Consider the following 22,206-nt stretch of genomic DNA (forward strand, 5'->3'; position numbering starts at 1 on the left):
ACTTACTATTTAACAAACTTCCATCCACAATTTTCCTCATGCTCCTTTGTTCTTTCTGGAAAATGGTCCCTCCCTCAGGACTCTCCCATACACTTCTTCATTCCCCACCCTAGAACATCTCCAGATTCCACCGCACCTGCATCATGGACATCCCCCTAAAAACATCTCAGGACAGCAAATGTTGTATTGCACCAACTTGTCTGTAGGAAATCCCATTATCAGATAGAATGGTGGTGATGATGTGCAAATCACATCTCTATAAGCTTTGGTGAAATTCTTTTAAAAAGGAAGTAGAAGTAGGAGACCCTAACTTGAAACTGGCATAAGATGGGTGCTAGGTGTCTCCTGAATTGTCACTCTCAAACTGCTAGCATTCTTAAGGACCAAGAATATCTATGGGGTAGTAAATGCTTATTATTGGTTCATGATATGCTGTAGGTGGAATCTATTGCTGCAGTTGTGTCCTATTATTCTAGAGCTTTCTCCAAGCGGTTTCATTAATAGGAACAAACATGAGAAGACTCTAGTGCCATCTCACGGACTGCCAAGGTAATGGCAGCGGTTTGCCATTTGTGCACTAATGCAGGGTCAAGGGGGAGGCATACCCCACGTTTGAATCCCCATATGGCAATACAGGGTCAGCTGTCTAACATCTGTGGGGTAAGCTACGTATCAGAGGCCCAGGAGGCGAAGTGGGATGGGTGGGACAGAGCCCCAGGGTTCCAGGCCTGCATGTGGGGAAGAAACGGCTCGCCAGAAGTGTCTACAAACTGCTGGTTCCGGTTAGCCTCCCATGAAACCAGCGTCGTTGGGGGCTTGGCAGTAGTCGGCGTTCATGTGAAGGGAGGACTGACCACTCGGGATTGTCTCTGGGCATAGCTGGTTCTTGGGAGGGGGCTGGATGTGTCTGTCCTCTGAAGAAAGAAGAAACCTCAAAGACTCTCTGGGCCAGTCCAGTGGAGCGAGGCTGACTCAGTCTAGCTGAGCCTCTGGCTCTGTTGCCTAGCCCCGTGGTTCTCAACCAGGGATATGCAGAGCTCTTCCAGGGGGTACATCAGCTCATCTAGATATTTGCCTAGATTTCCAACAGGCCACATTAAAAAGCAGTAGCTAAGTCAGTACAAACTCCAATTTTATACAGACAATGACTTGTTTATGCTGCTCTGTGCACTATACACTGAAATGTAAGTACAATATTTATATTCTAATTAATGATGGTAAAAGAGAAAGTAAGCAGTTTTTAGTAGTCGTGTGCTGCGACACAGCTGTATATTTGATTTTGCAAGCAAGTAGTTTTTAAGCGAGGTGAAACTTGGGGTACGCAAGACAAATCAGGCTCCTGAAAGGGGGACAGTAATCTGGAAAGGTTGAGAGCCACTGTCCTAGCCGGTTCGAGGGCTTTATTCTACCCCCTAAGGAAGAAGGATGCAGGGATCTTGTTTTGCAGCCTGGGTGAGGCCTCTGATCTCTGGCCTGAGGGATGAAGGCAACATGGCTTGGTTTGTCTGGGGATCATAACTGGGGCCAAGGGGAATGGGTCTCGGAGAGAAGAGATCCTCTGGGAGTGACAGTGAGGAATCTGGGCAGTGGGGAGAAATTCCCACTTCCCCATTGCTAGGGCCAGTGACTGGTGTTCCAAAGGGGGGGTGAACCTCCTCCCCATTCAGCGCTCAGCAGGTTCCACCCTCACCCCGGCGGCAAAGGCAGAACCACTCCAGAAGTTTGCTTGTCTCAGAAGTTGGGGAGGGGGGCAGCAGGGGGGCAGCCTGTCTGTGTTTGCAATGGGGAAGCCACTGCTCTGGGTCTGTCTCGCTCGCTCTTGGCAGCTGTGAGGCTTGACAGGCCAGAGTGTACCCGTCACCTCTTGTCTAGGCCTAGAGGCAAGGCACTGCTGCAGTCACAGTAAAGACTTTCCAGTTCCTGGACCTCTTCAGGTCAAGTGACTCAACCCTAATTGCCCCTGAGCAACTGGGAGGAGACAAGCGGTGCAGTGCTATCGCTCACAAGGCAAAGAGCTGGCACAGACCTCTCCAGTGCTGTTACCTGTCCAGCGGCTTCTCACTTGGAACTGACCTATGGCCATAAGCACCTCGGTCACTTGGTGGTTGGATTTTGCCGACGTTTCCATGTAGATTAAGCTTTCACTCTTTGCAAACTCCTCCGCCTCCTAGTTGGGTGGGGAAGGTACAAAAACAGGGTTATTTCAAAGTAGACGTAGGTGTGTTCTGCACGGTAATCACATCCAGCTTGGGAAATGTCTTGGAAAGTGGTGGAAATAAGGGCTCCTTTTACAAGGTATTGGCTCTTGTCCTTAGGCCTGGCAGGGAGGCACAGCTCCTCCCTGTATGATTAGACACCGCAGGTGTGACAGGGCCCTGCCCAGTGTGGACACGGCTGCATGATGCCAACCTGGAGAAGCGAGCTCGGAATGGACACAAACACTAGTGTAGCAGGGCAAGTTGCGGTTCTCCTGACTAGTGGCTGAGAAGTAGGAAGAGGAGCATGCAGAAATCTCCAGCTATTTGCAAGGGTGGCTCTGGAACAAATCTCCAAGCCGGATGCTACAAACTGCCTTAAGGCCTCGTACCACGTCGTTAGCTCCAGCGCTTGCACTGTCAGACTAATGATGTACAAGGAGCCTTAAGGCTCAGAACTCATCTGCATGGTGCATTAGTCTGCACTGGAGTGGGACACATTCCAGTGTGTTGTGCACTAACAGGCCTGTGCGTGCTGCAGTGACGCACACTAGGGAACTCTCCGTGCGTGCCAGCAGGTCCTTATGGGCCAGTTAGTGCACAACACACAAGTGCACCCTAGACCTTGCACCCCCACTCGTGCAGACAAGCTCTTAGTTTACACTGACTTTAGTTCCCCACCTTTCTGAAGAGCAGCGTGTCCGGTGATAGAGCCACCGTTGGATTCCAGCAGATTCTGCTGCGAAGCCTAAAGCTTCCTATTTCCCCAGCTCACGCTCCTTCTGTTCCAGGCACACGGTTGCAGCCGAACTGTTTAGGCAACGCTTGTTTTCTCTCTTGCACAGCTCAAGGCATTGCAGCCGCTCTCTGACTGGACCCTGTTCAAACTCCCTGGCTCACCGGGTTTGGATGCACTAGCCTTGCAGACGGCTTGGTTTGGATATTCAGAGCGAGATCTTGTCCAAAGTGGTGGGGGGGGATGAGGAGAAAGGAGTTAACACATTAATACCACCGGGTCAAAGCAGGGGCACAACTGCAACCATAGATGCACTAACAGGCTCTCCTGGGCTGAGATTTAAAGCCCACAAGTCAGGAAGTTGGCAGATAAGGCTACTGCGCGCAGCCTCCCTGCCCCCTGCTCACCCTGCTCCTCTCTCCGCTAGAGCTGGTCAGGGATTCTTTGCCAACGTGTTTCTATTGGAAAATGCTGGTGTGGCAAAGCAGAAACGTGTTGTTAAGCCAAACACGCACGTTTCCACAACTTTGCTCAAGAACGTTCTTCAAGCCCAGGCTGGCGTTGGGATGAGAACCCATTTCTCCCCCTCCCCCCAGCCCAGACTAGCCACAGCTCTGTGCGTAGCGCGATCCCTGGGGGTGTGGGAGGCCCAGGTTTGAATCCCTGCTCTGCCTGGTGCCTCTATTTCTCACACAATGGAAGTCTTGTTTTCCAGCCAGTCCTAACCCCCACCAGAGCCCTGGAGAAGAGGCATCACAACAACCTTTGTCTGCATGATCAAATGGTGCTAGGCAAGGGCACGTGCTATTGATCACGTGTCCAGCTGACACACAGCCTGCGGCTATAGCTGTATTTCACCCTTCTATGTCTTCAAAGCGCTAGCTCGGGTGACTGGCACCCAAGTTGGCCTAGCCTGGCTGGCAGCAGCCACATGGCAACTCCCTCCCAAATTGTGTCCCCACTGGTGCTGCGCACTCCCGTTCGTGTTGCTCTGGCTTCTGGAGGCACAGCCCGTGGTTCTGTCTGCTGCAGTACGCTGAACCACTCTAATTCCTTCCCAGGGGATTGTGGGAGAACTCCACGCACTCTCCTTCTGGGCGAACCAGGGGAATTGTGGGAAGACACTGGAGGCCTATCAGCACTGGAATCGTTTATTCTGCCCCCTCACTGCAAAGTGGGTGGGTTTGTGTGTGGATGGGTGGGGGGTTAACGGCACTGAAGACCTACCCATGTTTGACACAGAGGCCCACTAGTGGTTTGTTACTCTGTGTCAGCGACTCTTGTCGGGCATGACACACTCACCAGTGTGGTGAGTGATACTTATTTAAAAGGTGATGTGGAATATGTCATTTGAAATTTAACACCACATTGCACCGTCACTGTGAAATGTTTCTAACAACTCTGTAGCTGAAATCACAGATATTCATTCCCAGGGCTGGCCTTACCATGAGGCAAACTGAGGTGGCAGCCTCAGGTGCCAGACTGTGGGCGGGCACCACTAGGACTCAGAGTGTAGAAAATGTGTCTGGTTCCGGTGCATATGTATTCTCCCTGCTCTAGATGCACAGAGCTGGTGGAGGGCTGTGCTGGAGGAAGGAGGGCACAAGAGACATAACAGGAGGCAGGAGAAAAGGTGAGCGAGAATAACAGAAAGCAGCAGGAGCTGCAGGGAGAGAGAGGAGGAGGCGCCTCTTATGTACCTCTCCAGCACCCCCAGGAGCCTGGACTGATTCACACCAGCTTCTTAGGGAGCTTCCTGTTTCCTGCTGCTTCCCTGAACCCACTTGAGGAGAACAGGCAGTCACCTGACATAATAGGAGCCAGTTAGGCCCTTAAGATGCTGATATCTTCCTTAAGTCTAGATGATCCAGGACTGTGGACCCACTTGAGCAGTAGCCTGAGGGACTTCCTTGTTCTGCGTGGGCCACAGCAAGTGAAACTTCATGTTCCCCAAAGACAATGAAAATAGAAGTTTCCATCCAACACATTACTGGCATGAAAACCCCAATGGTGACAAAGTGGAGAGGCCACAGCTTATGTACTCAGAAACCCAGAATGCTGCATACTGTTTTTGTTGCAAACTCTTCCAGTCTAATGTTCCAGCCACATTGGGTGCTACAGGAACAAAGGACTAGAAAAATCTGGCAAGAAATCTGGCATGCCATGAGAAGGCAGCAAATCACCAGAGAGCATTGCATAGGTGGAAAGAAGTTGAGATGGGACTAAGGTTAAAGGCCACCCTAGATGATCAGCATCAAGAGAATATTGCATCAGAGTCTCTGTACTGGCAAAATGTTCTGAAAATGCTTCCTACCCAAAACCTAGCACTTCAGATCAGCTGTCTGGGCCAAACAATGGAAACTTCCTTAAAACTGTGGCGCTGATGGCTGAGTTTGATGCTGTACTCCAGGAGCATCTAAGAAGAGTCACCACTCAAGAAATGTACACACACCACTACCTTGGAAAAACCATTCAAAATGAGATCATATAGTTACTGGTAACAAAAATCAAACAGAACATTGTGGCAGATTTGAAGTCAGCAAGATATTACTAAAAAGAACAGGAGGACTTGTGGCACCTTGGAGACTAACACATTGATTTGAGCATAAGCTTTCGTGGGCTACAGCCCACTTCGTCGGATGCATGCAGTGGAAAATACAAGAGGAAGCGATATATACACAGAGAACCTGAAACAATGGGTGTTACCATACACACTCGAATGAGAGTGATCAGTTAAGGTGAGCCTTTACTGGCAGGAGAGGGGAAAAAGAATTTGTAGTGGTACTCAAAATGGTCCATTTGCAGCAGTTGACTTCTGGGCTGAACACCTAACATCAGCCATATGCAATAAATGACTTTAATGGTGCATTTTGTGACAAGAGAAGAACCTAGTGAAAATGTCCTTGCAATGGTGACTGTCAGAGAGCATTTTCTAGAATTTATTGACATTGATGATACTACAGGAGTTGGTATGACAAATGTGCTTCTTAAAAAGCTGGAAGATACAGGAATTGCGATAGCTGACATGAGAGGTCAGGGCTACGATCATGGTGCCAACGTGAGAGGAAAGAACAGAGGAGTGCAGACACGGATCCGAGAGTTAAACCCTCGAGCTTCTTTTGTCCCATGCAGTTCTCATTCATTGAACTTGGTGGTCAGTGATGCAGCATCAGCTTCTAGTGAGGCTGCTGAATTTTTTTAATATAATTCAAAGCAGCTATGTTTTTTTCTCTGCATCGACTCGTCGATGGCAAGGTTTGAAGCAACATCTGGGAACATTCTGTCTGACATGGAAACCTACCGATGCACACTGTGAACCCTCTGAACAAACCCACCAAAGCTCAGAAAAGTCTCTAAGATCCAAGAAAGTTAGCAGCTGAAACAGATGGCAAAATGGGATTTATGACCTCTAACATCGCTGGCAGCCAGTGGGGCCTTGCTATATTGCTCACTGCTAGGAGAATGGCGTTCACGTAAACATTTACTTATAAACTGTTCAGTGTGAAAGCCTGAAGTGCAGCACTTGGGGAACACGCTGCCGTGGTGTTTTTGGAAGAGAGAATCTGCCAAATGCTGAGATTTTACTGCAGTGCACTCACCTCAAAGATGAATTCCCGCTGAGCAGCAAGATCTATCTTATTGCCGACTAAAACAATCACGAGCTCATTGGGAAGAAATTCCTTCTCTAATTCCCTCAACCATGGCTTTGCTCTCGCAAAAGTTGCCTGGAAAGGTGTGAGAGAGACACACACACACACCGACATTAAACCAACAGATACTCAGCAGCTGTCACATGGCCCAAAGGAGATTGACAGGTGAGGGGTAAAAATGGTAGAAACAAATGGGTTATGGGCTTGACAGATAGTGATGCTAGGAGCACTACTCAGCATGGAACCAGCTCTAAATATACTTGCTTCCCCAAAGCCAAGGATGACTTCTCCTCCATCAGACATGACCCAACCACCATGGATCCCCAGTGGGTCATAGACCAGCCTGCACGTGATGGGCTGAGGCGATTGGGCTCTCTTGTGATGGGGCAGGATTCTTAGAAGCTTGGTCTACCTCTTCAATAAAGCTCTGTTACTGTGAGATGTTACTCATCAGCAGCCGATGGTCTCCTCCTTCTGTAACTACCATGGCAGTAATACAGACATATGGCCCTCGGTGTTGCGGTTCCTGTGTGTTGCTGTAGCAGGGTGGATTCCCTGCTCTGGGGTTTTTAAGGGGTTTAAAAGCAGCTTGGCAGGGCTTGAGAGCTGCTACTCTCAAGCTGGGCTGATTGGGGAAGTGGCTGCAGCTGGGGGCCACGCCCCAAACAGAGCAACAGGGCCTTATAACAAGGCAGGGAAGCCAGAAGCCAGACAGTCTCTCTCTGGCTATAGAGAGAGATGGGCCTAGCTGCTGGGAAATAGAGACCAGGTACCTGAGTGAAGCAGGGCTGGGGACAGGCTAAGGAGCTGGGGAGCTCTGGCCTGGAAAGCCCCAGGCTGCGGCCTAGCAGTGGGCCAATAGGTACTGGGGGTTGCAGAGGGCGGCCCAGGGGTAGGCCAAGGCAGCAGGTCCAAACCCTCCTTGCCAGTGATGAGTAGGCTGATACTGCAGTCTGCCCCAGAGTGGGGGGCTAGACAATGACTGGCAGTAGCCAAAAACGGAGGCAAGGTAGGGATAGAGGGTGGGGGTTCCCTGAGAGAGAAAGGGAGACCCAGAGTGAAAGGGGTTGCTGCTAGGCGGCAGCACCCCATGTAGAAGGGCACCGGGTCCAGGGAGGGACACGGGGGCCTATGAACAGGTGGATCACCAGCCTGCAGAGGGTGCTCCAGGGCTGGACTGATCTAATTCGCAGAGCAACCAGTAGGAGGCGCCGCAGGGGTGAGTCGACCCGTTTACAGTTGCGTATTACCAGTAAAAGGGAAAAGACATGCATAACGGAGTGGGAGATCATGCGACATGTCCCCCTGGAACAGTCCATCAGAAACAGACATTAGTGTAACTCATTTTATCTCTCTCTAAGTCAGGGCTTGGCAACCTTTCAGAAGTGCTGTGCCGAGCCTTCATTTATTCACTCTAAGTTAAGGTTTTGCGTGCCAGTCACACCTTTTAATGTTTTTAGAAGGTCTCTTTCTATAAGTCTATAATATATAAAGTAAACTATTGTTGTCTGTAAAGTAAATAAGGTTTTTAAAATGTTTAAGAAGCTTCATTTAAAATTAAATTAAAATGCAGGGCCCCCCGGACCGGTGGCCAGGACCCGGGCAGTGTGAGTGCCACTGAAAATCAGCTTGCGTGCCACCTTCGGCACCCGTGCCATAGGTTGCCTACCCCTGCTCTAAGTGGTGTCAGTGCCACTAGATGGGACAGGACGCCACACCCAGGTGTTAGCCAAAAGGGCTCGTTTCCCCCTGGAGCTTACCTAATTACACCAAGGAGGCACGGAGACAGGAAGACAAGTACCACACCCTTTATTGATCGGTCAGCTGAGCGGGTGTTCCTCTCGGCTAGTGCCAGAGAAAGAGACACACCTTACATGGCCAGATGGGCCTACCTTTATACCCCGAAACAAACAACTTAGCCTACGTTTGTCTACGTCATTTGGTTGACCTGTAGAACCTGTACATGCATCTATTAGGGGATAATTGGATACGCAGGATACATATATCATTTTGTGGGGGCTACAAGATACATCTGTTGAGGATACATTTGTCATTCTGAAGGGGACACAAGATACATCCGTTGACCCTTTGTACTAGATACTTTGGATGCATACATGTGAACGCAGCTGCATACACTTGGGGAGCCAAACAAAACTGATAAGCGAAATAGCTGACTTAGGTAGATACACGGCTTTCAGTCTAATGAGTTCTGTAAGCTTTCCAACACAGTTTGGACAAGCATAACATAACTTTGGTTTACTCAGGCCTAATACGGAAAGGCTTCATTAGCACTATAATTTTCCAACAACTCCCCCCTTTGAGAATACTCACCAAACCTTTTGGCTGAGTTTTCTCACACTTTGAGGCCAAAAAGCAATGAAGCTCTGCAGAAATATTTACAACTGCTCTTTTAAGCTTAGTCACCCCCAACCCAGGAATGAATGCATGGACAAAAGAGTGGAACCTTGTTCATTTAACAACTAAGGGATCGGGGCACTGACTATAACTCAGGTAGGCATACTCAATGGTTTAATTTCCCAGATGCCTCGGTGAATAATTTAGTCCCATATGCATCCTCCCCATGGACCTGGCAGGATTCGGTATGTGGTAGCCACACCCACCCTAACCGGTTCATATGCTTGGAAGGAGCACTGTAAATGTACACACTTTCATCCAGAAAGTGTCCAAATATGTTTCCATGACCACAGATCAGATGGTACTTCAGATGTGTCTGTAAGGGCAGTGGGCCAAGTCTGGTGCTCAAGATTACTCCAAATGGCCATCAGCTGGTCATTCAGGAAATCCTGGATTTCTAAACATACTAGATCCCACTGCAATGCCTTCCCAGCCTCAGTGATATTCAATACCATCTCTGTCAGTAACTTCTGGGTTATAGAACTAAGGGTGGAAATGACATGTAACTTACCAACTCCAGCCTATACTTAAGATAGCTGAGCTTCAAAAATAAGGCTAGTGGCCTTTTTTAGTTGGCCCAATTTCTTAGCATATTCTTGGCTTTGAAAAATAATTCAGATGACTGCAACACTATTGGCCCCAGCCCACAGGGATCTGGTCAATTCCCCTTTCTCCAGAGGAAATAACCCAGGCTCTTTGTTGTGCTAAGCTAATGGCAGCCCCTTGTGAGCAATCTGGGTATGTAAAAGTGATCTGAAAACTGGATAAAGACAATGTCATTTAAAATCCAATTAGGAAGGGCAATACATACTAAAGGATTTATCCAAAACACAGGGCGCAGCCTGTAGAATAAACCCCAAAATCCAATTAATTCCACATTCCCAAACATGGGTCCCACAAGTTTTTTTCTGCCAGTGTATAATTCCTCGGGTTTCTTCACCAGGGTCAGTTCTCAATGTCCTTTTTAGTCAGGAATTCCTGGACTTTGGCAATGTCAGTGGAGTGAGTGTTTTTTTTCTTCTTTCCCCAAACAGTTGTAGTTCAGCATTCTACAGGGGAGGGATTAGGAATACACCAGCCTGTAATGGTTTTTGATTCTTCTAGAAAAGTTCAAAGGCACAGTAGGTCTGTCAGCGGACAAGGGAGAGGTTAGCTAGCACGTCACCTTGTCCTTTTTCCCTGCTGTCCAGAAGCACAGTTGAACTAGAAGAAAGAATAGGCTAATCATATAGGAGAGTTCTCCTGATGTGGACGGGTCTTTTTGCAGTGAGAATCATGGGTCCAAGCAATCAGTCTTTGGCATTTCACAGCGGTGTTGGTAATCAGCAGGACTCAATAAGGGCCTTTCCAGCGTGGAGCCAAAGCAGTCTTTTGTTGGTGGACCTGTACATTGATCCGGTCTCCAGGTTCCATGGAGTGGCAGGGCTGCTAGGGTCTTCGGGTAGTGCGTCTTTACCTGTGTAAAAAGGAAACCTAACACATTGCATTAGTGTCTTTGCAGATTGTACAGCCCCCCTTTTCTGGTTGTTAGCCAAGTGTCCTTGAACGAAGTCAGTGTATCTCTTTTTTTTTTTTTTTTTTTTTTTTTTTGGACTGAGCTTGCTAGTTAAAGTTTTTCTCAGTTAACTCGTTCTTTTTCCTTTTCCCCTTTTTGGCTTCTTTTTTTTTTTTTTTTTTAACCTACAAAGGAAACTTTTACTTTTTTACTTATACACCTTTTGTTAACAATGAACACATACACATTGCTGTTATACAGTACATTAGTCTTATTATTTAATGTATGCCACATATACCCTTCTACTAACATAACCTTATTACAGAGCTTTGGAACAACAAGCCAGGACAAGCACACCCACTTTGATGAGTTTATTTAATACAACCTCTAGTTCAATAGCTTCCCACCATCCCCAGCCCTCTGGCTAGAAGTTTGAGGTAGCCAGAAGGATGCCATGCACAATATGGGGAGTGGGTTAACTTTTCATGTCCTCGCTTCCAAAGACTGTTAGTATGCAAATTTTAACAACAATTTTCAATTAAAAGATTTGGCCAATGTAGTTTCTTTCTCTTACTTAAGAAAATATATTAGACTTTAATAGATCACATTTTTCTGATGTATCCAAACACTTTGTATTTTAAGTTGAACAAAACAAATATCTGCATTTCAATTCAAGCCTTCTGCTTTATTTCAAACCAGACCATCCCATGAAAATATTAATCACAACAATTTGGCTACAAGACAAACACCACAAGACAGAACATAGAACACAAAACTTAATTTTTACTCTGCCAGTAAATCACGATACGTTGAATGCTGTTCAGCTGGCATTAGTTTTCTTTGATTATCTGAAAGACCAAAACAGAGGTCTACCCCTTCTGGGCAGTCAATTATTGCTTAAAATATACAAATACCCTTGTTGATTTCAGGCAAAACAAGGGAATTACCCCATATTGTCTTATATGTGTTTCATAGACAGCCCAGATTTCAGTGGCCTCTACCTTATCAGTTAGATAATTTGCATTAATACAGATGCTTTCTGGCTTGCTTTTTACTTTTAACTCCTGCTTTTAAACACTGAAAGAAAACATCACCACTTATAGTGCCTTAGAGCCTAATAAATTTTCATTTACATAGCACTGTATACATTCTTCAGCTAATTCAACAAAATTGTTCATAGCCAAATGATTGCAATCTAATAATTTCTTTGCCTGAATTTATTTACAAACATTTAAAAAAAAAACACCAAGAACTTTTCTCTTTAGCATTTTTACAAAGTTCAACTACTATTCCCTCCAGCAACTACAGAGTTAACTTTTCACTCTCCTTCAAATCACTTGCTCTTTCCTTATATCACTTGCTTGGCTCCCAACAGCCACTTACCAATTCAAATCGCCATTCCAAATATCCTCCTGAGTATTTGAAATCCCCATGCTTACACTCACTTACTTCTTCCTTCCACGAGACCCTCAAAAGTTTCCAACCAGTTCTCCAAGCTCTCTGTCTGTTGCCTGCCCGCCTGGGCCCGATCCTTTTTTTTTTTTTTTTTTTTTTTTTTGCGCTGAACCGTTTCTTTCATGGGCTTCTGCCCCCACCCTTCTGGTTTTTTTTCCTAAAACATTTTATTCACAAGACGACCCGAGTCCTCCCTCGTGAGGCTTGCCACCTGGGCAAAACGCATGGCCCACTGGCGTTAACTATTTAATTGCCTCTTGTAGCAAACACACTGCTGTTACGGCGTATGCTGAGCACAAATGGTTAAATTTTAACAAGTCCCTAAAGGACTGGTACTTGCTTAGCCAGGGCTTCCTTTTATAACTGGAAGTCCTGTCTCAAGGCCTGCAACTTGGCCTGGCGCAGGTTTGAGTTGCTGCCTGGTTCATGATCTATGCTCTTAATTGCTTAATTCCAGTTATCAAATACACATTTTTTTCCTTTTCTCCAACTACTCTATTGCCCAGTCCTGCTACAACTGGGGGTAGATTCACCTGCCACCCTTCCTGGTCAACCAGGGTGGAGAGAGGAATGCTAAACCCTTCTCCAGTTCTCAGACTTACTGCAGCTGAGAATGGGCACACCTTTAATTATGCAATCCTCAACATATAACACCAACAGAACCAAATAAAACAAACATAAAACAACAAGGGTAAAACAAATAGATGGTGTAAATTCTACAGGGTTCCCCCATTCTCTATTGCTCACCAAACTGTGACAAATTTCTGTTACCAATTTATGCCTCATGTCAGGTGATCAAACTGACACTGCAGGACGTTGCAGGAGGATAGAGAAAATACACCATATAACCAAATTTTAAAGCTTCATTAAAATGATAAAACAACAATGGAGAGTGTTGGGAATGCTTCCACATCACTCATAAAAAATACGAATGCCCCATACTTACACATATCCAGACTGGCCACGTCTGTATATAACATTCAGAAAAGGGGAATAGGTGGACGGGAGATTATCCTGTATACAGCTTGTTCAGAATTTCCAACATGCTTCCGCTCTTGGGAAGGCTGTTCTTTTACACCCTGGAATCTCCTGCGGTGTCTCTTTCAGAGATTCTAGTCCAGGTCAGCTACCTCTGGCTTCTCCAGTGTCACCAAGCCACACCAGCACCGGCATCCGTCACAAAGTCAGACTGTTGGATCTCACCAAACAGTTAAGCTTTGCAAATGTAATCTCAGTTCTGTAACTTGTACTGCCTTTGGTTTGCTTGACCTTGAGCATAAAACAACTTTCTCTTTTTATCTCTGGGCGAAGCTGAGTTTTAAATTAACCCGTTTCTAGACAAATTGCTCACACTGTGTCAGAGGCTTTTCTTTGGTGATTAAAAGCTCCTCTGAGATATATGATCTTATCTAGATTAAAGGTACCTTTTAATGGGCATTGTTTAGATGGATCTTCACGCGTATAAAGATTCCAATTCTCTAAATACCTGCAGGTTTTAGAACCATAATGTACGTACATATAATATGCTGGGGTACCCTTAGGGGGTGAGGTGGAATGTTTAGACTGTCCCTTACCCACACGGAAAAGAAGGGGGGGGAAGAGAAGATGGGTTCACACGCTCCTAGACCCGATTACAGTTTTGGCTTCCAGCATACCAATAGAACAAGAAACAAAAGTACCCCTACCAAAAAGAAAAGCCAGCCCTGGGGCTGCTCTAAGTCCCAGTAATTGTTCAGCACGGCCCACGGACTCATGGAGTTAATGGAATTATTCATTAGCCATGTCTGAACCTAGGTACCTTAACCAGAAAGCTTTTACCCACACTCACCTTCCTATTTGTGGGTTCCTTTACCATTAGGGGCCCAAGGTCCCAACCCTCACTCTTCGGGGGCGTTAATCCTCAAACCCAGGAGGTAACGCACTTACCACGCCCGGAGTGGCCACGTCTGGCAGGTGGACTCCCTCTTCTGGTACTGTCTTGCCTCCGTGTCGTTTGGAGTTCTCTATGGAGGGGGCGTAGCCGTCCCGGCCGATTGCGGCGACCCGGAGCTTGAGCAAACCAATAGCTCAAGGTGGCCACTCTCCTGAGCCGTCCTCGGCCGCCGGTCAGCGCCCCCAACAGGGAGAGAAGTCCCGGCGTGGAGTCGCCATTTGTTAGCCAAAAGGGCTCGCTTCCCCCTGGAGCTTACCTAATTACACCAAGGAGGCACGGAGACAGGAAGACAAGTACCACACCCTTTATTGATCGGTCAGCTGAGCGGGTGTTCCTCTCGGCTAGTGCCAGAGAAAGAGACACACCTTACATGGCCAGATGGGCCTACCTTTATACCCCGAAACAAACAACTTAGCCTACGTTTGTCTACGTCATTTGGTTGACCTGTAGAACCTGTACATGCATCTATTAGGGGATAATTGGATACGCAGGATACATATATCATTTTGTGGGGGCTACAAGATACATCTGTTCAGGATACATTTGTCATTCTGAAGGGGACACAAGATACATCCGTTGACCCTTTGTACTAGATACTTTGGATGCATACATGTGAACGCAGCTGCATACACTTGGGGAGCCAAACAAAACTGATAAGCGAAATAGCTGACTTAGGTAGATACACGGCTTTCAGTCTAATGAGTTCTGTAAGCTTTCCAACACAGTTTGGACAAGCATAACATAACTTTGGTTTACTCAGGCCTAATACGGAAAGGCTTCATTAGCACTATAATTTTCCAACACAGGTGTGGGGTTACATGAGGGTAGGGGAACAAAGAGCACTTAGTGATGCTCCCTCATTACCTACTTGGCTGGTGAGCTGGACTGGGCTGGGAGGCAGGGGTAGACAGAGAAATCTTGGCTTTTACGGGGAAAACGTGAGCATTTATTGTCCACTGTAAGTGAAATGTCTGTACCAGTTCCTTGCATGTCTTCACCCATCTTTACCAGAAGAGAAGGATAAACCTGCCCATGATGTGTAGCCCTTACGGGATGTGCGCAGGAAAAAGCAGTCTTGGTTGAAATGTCTGGAGACGTATTGGGAAGCGACCCTACACTAGAACTATTGCAGCCTACCAGCGGCGTGGCTGCATGATCAAGATTCAGTTGGGATATTTTAGAAAGATAAAGACAAACCCTTCTGGAGGAGAGAGGCAGGAGAACAAGCCATCGCTGCTCTTACCTTTCTGGCCATGTCCTATACAAGAAGGGCAGCATTCGCCCCCCTGTAATAAAGATGGCAAACACCATGGTACTTCTCCTGTCCTGCAGTGTCCCAGATCACAAGCTTGATCGTGGCAGTCTCTAAACATACCAGCTGGGTGAAGAAAGAACCTGGAAGCGACAGAGATGGGACAGCTCCTTGAGAAAGCCATAGCATGCACCTTAATTAATGTTAACCTTCATCTCGGTGATCTGTGTGAAAGATGGGTGTCGAGATTCGGTTGGAAAGGGCTGCAGGGGGAGGGAGGATGAGAGAGAGAGAATTAAAACATCCCCTCCCCCACCAAAAGCAATGTAACAAACAGGCTGGTGAACTGGTCTTACCCAAGAACAGCCCGGTAGTACACCAATGCACGTCAGCAGGGTGTAGCTGGGAGATGGGGAGGGGAAGAGGAATGAGAACAATGGTTCTTGCTCAGTCCATCAATATTGGTGGCATTAGCAAGCTTTGGTTTTGCAGCTGTCTAGCTGGAGGAAATGTGATGGCAGGGCGGGAATTAGGAGTCTTGAGTTCTAATCCAGCTGTACAGTGCCTGGCCCCTGTTGGGTGCTGCTGTAACAGAAATACTGCAATCTCCCAGACACTGATTTGTATGACCTTTCTGTCTCAGCTTGCCCAGATGGAAAATGGGTCTAATTAAAATCCACCTTCCTGGAGTGCTGTGAAAGCCAGCAAATGTCTGCAAAATGTTTGAAGATCCTTGGTCTGAAAGTGCTATAGCAGCTCAAATGTGTGGCTGTGCACAGTAGACAGGCAGAAGCCATCTGTTAAGGGCCAGATTATCTGACAAATACACAGGCTTGAGGTAGAGGGGGCAGTACAGAGCCAAAGCTCTCCAGAGAGCCCTGGGAGGGACAGAAGCTTTCTCTGAGTGCCAAGTAACGTAGGCGAATGACACCACACTCCTTGGTATATGCACTGTGACTGCCTGGTTTGTGTGGCAGCGTGGGAGACCCCTCGGGCCCTCCATCCCCACTCTCCTGACAAAGGTAAGGGCCCTTCTTTAAAACAGGAAGAAAAGGGTCTTTCTGCCTATTTCTGACGTAAAGACACCGAGCCAGATCCTTGCTTATGTAAATTGGCCTTGCCTCCGTTGAAATCAACATCTAACAGATGGGGATCAGTCCCATGAACATCAATGGCCTCCCTAGCTCATACCAGGGTCTGTAAGCTTGCAAAACTTCCTAAAGAGACTTAACTGACCCTGTGTTGACATCTCCAATAAAAACTAAGGCCATGTTTTCCACCAATGTTGCCTACTGAGATGAATGTTTTTGCTTCTGATGATGGGAGCGCGTAGCAGAACTGGGTGAATAATGGTGGTTTGGTTTTGTTGTTGGCAATTTGAAAAGTCAAAACCAAATTGATTGCAAGTCCAACACCACATGAAATGTTTCAAAGATTTTGACTCTACATCGAGAGAAATTTTATTCTGGGTCAAATGAAACATTTATTTTAACTTTGACCATTCTAAATAATTTTTTTTTAAATAAGACTAAAGGAATTTTTGAAAGTCATTTCAAACAAAAAAAATGAAACGTGATTTTTTTCCAGGTTTTTTTTTAACGATTTAGTGAAACTACCATGAATTTACAAGGTGGGTGAGATAAGATCTTATCGCGGACCAACCTCTGTTGGGAAGGGACACACTTTCATGCTACACAGAGCTCTTCTTCAGGTCTGAGGAAGGAACCGGAGTGTTACAGCTAAATACTCCGCTTCCTACCCAGACCCTGAAGCGCTCTGTAAAGCTCAAAAGCTTGTCCCCTCTAGGGTGACCAGACAGCAAGTGTGAAAAATCGGAATGGGGGTGGAGGGTAACAGGCACCTAGATAAGATAAAGCCCCAAATATTGGGACTGTCCCCATAAAATGGGGACATCTGGTCACCCTAGTCCTCTCGACCAACAGAAATTGGTCCAATAAAACACCTCCCTTGTCTCTTCAATATTCTGGGACCAACCTGGCTACATGAACACTGTTACCAAGAACTCCTAAAATGTGGTGGTGTCCCTGGCTCTGCAGCTGTTTCAGAAAAAAATGTTCAGCTGAAATTTCACCTAGTTCTAGTGTGAGTGGGTTTCTGTTGAAACACCAGGAAAATGTCAAAGGCAGGTTTGCTGATCACATTGGAGAGGCTAGATGGGCTGCTTTGACTAGAGTGACTGGAGCGATATCATGGGCAGAGCTGCTGGGAGTCTGGGAAGATAGCCTTTTAAATGTCATCCGTTGGAGGCTCCGTTGTCATACGTCCTCTGTCACAAACAGGGCAGAACAGAGTGTTACGTCTGTTTTTCTGACACCCAGGAATTATACAAGGGGTGGTTCCAACACAAACCCACTAGATCGGACTCTGAAGCGCAGTTCCTAGGATTCCAGGATGCGCCTGTGTCAGTTTCTGCAGCGAGAGTAAGAACATGGTGCAATTTCGCAGTGAGCGCCGGGACTGGGACTGGCACCCATCCAGAGATAATGCAGTGTGATTGGTAGTATTTCTGTGGGGGCAGCTGGGAGAGCCAGGACTAGGGGGAGAGCACGGAGAGAACGCAGAGGGGAAAATCTATAACATTTAATAGTAAATGGTGAACACTCTCTTGGGTTACTCAGAACTGCAGGTGTAGACCAAAACTCTCCGCTGAGGTGACCTATTTAAATGCTGCACTACCTGCAATGACCCGCTAGCTGTCACTCTGACTCCACAATGAACACAGCTGTGTTGCTGGTCCCCTGTTCATGATTTCCTGTCTCCAATCTACCCCATCAGAGAAATGTGTCCTGCCTGTGGCCTGACCCTCCCTGCCAGTGAACTCCAAAGGCACTTTGCCACTGGTGTAGGTGGAGTAGGAGATGTTGCTGAGGCCTAACTTTTTTCAGACGTGCTTCTTAGGTTGGTGCCTAAAGATCCAGCTCTGAAAAGCAGCATCAGACAAGGCCCAGCTTTTAAAATGGGCACATCAGCCTGCACAGCTTGCGCCACCTTAACCAGACTTTTCCGGATCTCGCCGTTGTCAGTCCTGTGCCTGAGCTGAGAAACCAAACTAACCCCGCGCTCACGGGCTGTAACGTTGGGGGTCTGTTGGGTCACGTTCCGTTAGCCGCCAGAGCTGCCAGCTGGAGCCCCTAACCCTGCCTGCTGAGTGACGTCCTGCTGCTTCTCTGCTGGGCCTGAGAGCGTAAGCAAAACCAAACTTCACGCTAGCGTCGCTCCGCTGACTTCAGCAGAGACACTCCTGCTACAAGGGAGACGCAGATCAGGCCCTTTGTGTTGCACCAAAGGATTGGTTCATTGCTGCCACTCACTCACATCCCACAGTGGGCACGGATTCCCTGATGTCATTTTTCACACGGCGGAAGGCTGTGCTTGACTTTCCCACGGCCGCGCTCCCCAGCTGAACCACCTTGGAGGTGATTCTATGAACAAGAGGCTGCTAGGCAGCTCTCTAACTCCACATTCTACAAGCCATTACCCTCTGATCCCACTGATGATTACCAAAAGAAACTACACCATCTGCTCAAAAAACTCCCTGAGAAAGCACAGGAACAGATCTGTACAGACACATGCCTAGAACCCCGACCAGGTGTATTCTATTTGTTACCCAAGATCCATAAACCTGGAAATCCTGGACGCCCCATCATCTCAAGCATTGGCACCTTAACAGCAGGATTGTCTGGCTATGTGGACTCTCTCCTCAGGCCCTATGCTACCAGCACTCCCAGCTATCTTCGAGACACCACTGACTTCCTGAGGAAACTACAATCCATCGGTGATCTTCCAGAAAACACCGTTCTGGCCACTATGGATGTGGAAGCCCTCTACACTAACATTCCACACAAAGATGGACTACAAGCCATCAGGAACAGTATCCCCGATAATATCACGGCAAACCTGGTGGCTGAACTTTGTGACTTTGTCCTTACCCACAACTATTTCACATTTGGGGACAATATATATCTTCAAGTCAGTGGCACTGCTATGGGTACCCGCATGGCCCCTCAGTATGCCAACATCTTTATGGCTGACTTAGAACAACGCTTCCTTAGCTCTCGTTCCCTAACGCCCCTACTCTACTTGTGCTACATTGATGACATCTTCATCATCTGGACTCATGGAAAAGAAGCCCTCGAGGAATTCCACCGTGATTTTAACAATTTCCATCCCACCATCAACCTCAGCCTAGACCAATCCACACAAGCGGTCCATTTCCTAGACACTACTGTGCTGATAAGCGATGGTCACATAAATACCACCCTATACTGGAAACCCACTGACCGCTATACTTACTTACATGCCTCCAGCTTCCATCCCGGACACACCACACGATCCATTGTCTACAGCCAAGCTCTAAGATACAACCGTATTTGCTCCAATCCCTCAGACAGAGATAAACACCTACAAGATCTCTATCAAGCATTCTTAAAACTACAATACCCACCTGCTGAAGTGAAAAAACAAATTGACAGAGCCAGAAGAGTATCCAGAAGCCACCTACTACAGGACAGGCCTAAAAAAGAAAATAACAGAACGCCACTAGCCATCACCTACAGCCCCCAGCTAAAACCTCTCCAGCGCATCATCAAAGATCTACAACCTATCCTTAAAGATGATCCCTCACTCTCACAGATCTTGGGAGACAGGCCAGTCCTCGCTTATAGATAGCCTCCCAGCCTGAAGCAAATACTCACCAGCAACCGCACACCATACAACATAAACACTAACCCAGGAACCTATCCTTGCAACAAAGTCCGATGCCAGCTCTGTCCACATATCTATTCAAGTGACACCATCATAGGACCTAATCACATCAGACACGCCATCAGGGGCTCGTACACCTGCACATCTATCAACGTGATATATGCCATCATGTGCCAGCAATGCCCCTCTGCCATGTACATTGGCCAAACCGGACAGTCTCTACGCAAAAGAATAAATGGACACAAATCTGACATCAGGAATCATAACATTCAAAAACCAGTGGGAGAACACTTCAACCTCTCTAACCACTCAGTGACAGACTTGAAGGTGGCAATTTTGCAACAAAAAAACTTCAAAAACAGACTCCAAAGAGAAACTGCTGAACTCGAATTAATATGCAAATTAGATACAATTAACACTGGCCTAAACAGAGACTGGGAATGGTTGGGTCATTACATTAACTGAATCTATTTCCCTATGTTAAGTTCTCCTCACACCTTCTATGGGCCATCTTAATTATCACTTCAAAAAGTTTTTTTTCCTCCTGCTGATGATAGCTCATCTCAATTGATTAGACTTTTCCTGTTGTTATGCATACTTCCACCTTTTCATGTTCTCTGTATGTATAAATATCCCCTGTCTGTGTGTTCCATTCTATGCATCCGAAGAAGTGAACTGTAGTTCACGAAAGCTCATGCTAAAATAAATTTGTTAGTCTTTAAGGTGCCACAAGTATTCCTGTTCTTTTTGCGGTTACAGACTAACACAGCTGCTACTCTGAAACCTGTCACCTTGGAGATGTAGGCTTGCTCCGTGGATGGCCCCGCCGCCACCTGCTGCGTTCTTCTTGGGGCCATATTCTGCAAAGAAGAGAGAACCCTGTTCAAAAGGCATTGACAGTGCGCTCCAGGGCCCTCGGATGATTAGCTGCGTACACTCTAAAGATCAGAGGGGTAGCCGTGTTAGTCTGGTTCTGTAGAAGCAGCAAAGAATCCTGTGGCACCTTATAGACTAACAGACGTTTTGCAGCATGAGCTTTCGTGGGTGAATACCCACTTCTTCGGATGCAAGCAGTGGAAATTTCCAGGGGCAGGTGTATATATAAGCAAGCAAGAAGCAAGCTAGAGATAACGAGGTTAGATCAATCAGGGAGGATGAGGCCCTGTTCCAGCAGCTGAGGTGTGAAAACCAAGGGAGGAGAAACTGGTTCTGTAATTGGCAAGCCATTCACAGTCTTTGTTTAGTCCTGAGCTGAAGGTGTTAAATTTGCAGATGAACTGGAGCTCAGCAGTTTCTCTTTGAAGTCTGGTCCTAAAGTTTTTTTGCTGTAGGATGGCCACCTTAAGATCTGCTATTGTGTGGCAAGGGAGGTTGAAGTGTTCTCCTACAGGTTTTTGTATATTGCCATTCCTAATGTCTGATTTGTGTCCATTTATCCTTTTCCTTAGAGACTGTCCAGTTTGGCCGATGTACATAGCAGAGGGGCATTGCTGGCATATGATGGCATATATTACATTGGTGGACGTGCAGGTGAATGAACCGATGATGGTGTGGCTGATCTGGTTAGGTCCTGTGATGGTGTTGCTGGTGTAGATATGTGGGCAGAGTTGGCATCGAGGTTTGTTGCATGGGTTGGTTCCTGAGCTAGAGTTACTATGGTGCGGTGTGCAGTTGCTGGTGAGAATATGCTTCAGGTTGGCAGGTTGTCTGTGGGCGAGGACTGGCCTGCCACCCAAGGCCTGTGAAAGTGTGGGATCATTGTCCAGGATGGGTTGTAGATCCCTGATGATGCGTTGGAGGGGTTTGAGCTGGGGACTGTATGTGATGGCCAGTGGAGTCCTGTTGGTTTCTTTCTTGGGTTTGTCTTACAGTAGGAGGCTTCTGGGTACACATCTGGCTCTGTTGATCTGTTTCCTTATTTCCTCGTGTGGGTACTGTAGTCTTGAGAATGCTTGGTGGAGATTTTCTAGGTGTTGGTCTCTGTCTGCGGGGTTAGAGCAGATACGGTTGTACCTCAGTGCTTGGCTGTAGACAATGGATCTTCTGGTGTGCCCAGGATGGAAGCTGGAGGCATGAAGGTAGGCATAGCGGTCGGTAGGTTTTCGGTATAGGGTGGTGTTAATGTGACCACCACTTATTTGCACCGTGGTGTCTAGGAAGTGGACCTCCCATGTAGATAGGTCCAGGCTGAGGTTGATGGAGGGGTGGAAGCTGTTTCATGATTTCAACATCATGAAACATCCTCAGGGCCTCATCCTCCCTGATTGATCTAACCTCGTTATCTCTAGCTTGCTTCTTGCTTGCTTATATATACACCTGCCCCTGGAAATTTCCACTGCTTGCATCCGAA

The 22,206-nt window shown here is 47.0% G+C and overlaps 1 pseudogene; it reads right to left on the bottom strand.

The window, feature by feature from the left end:
• Positions 1-1,193: 1,193 nt before the first annotated feature.
• On the bottom strand, positions 1,194-20,713 carry LOC123378318 (annotated as a pseudogene).
• Positions 20,714-22,206: the final 1,493 nt, after the last annotated feature.

Source organism: Mauremys mutica, chromosome 10 (genome assembly GCF_020497125.1).
Source record: "Mauremys mutica isolate MM-2020 ecotype Southern chromosome 10, ASM2049712v1, whole genome shotgun sequence".
Classification (NCBI taxonomy): domain Eukaryota; kingdom Metazoa; phylum Chordata; order Testudines; family Geoemydidae; genus Mauremys; species Mauremys mutica.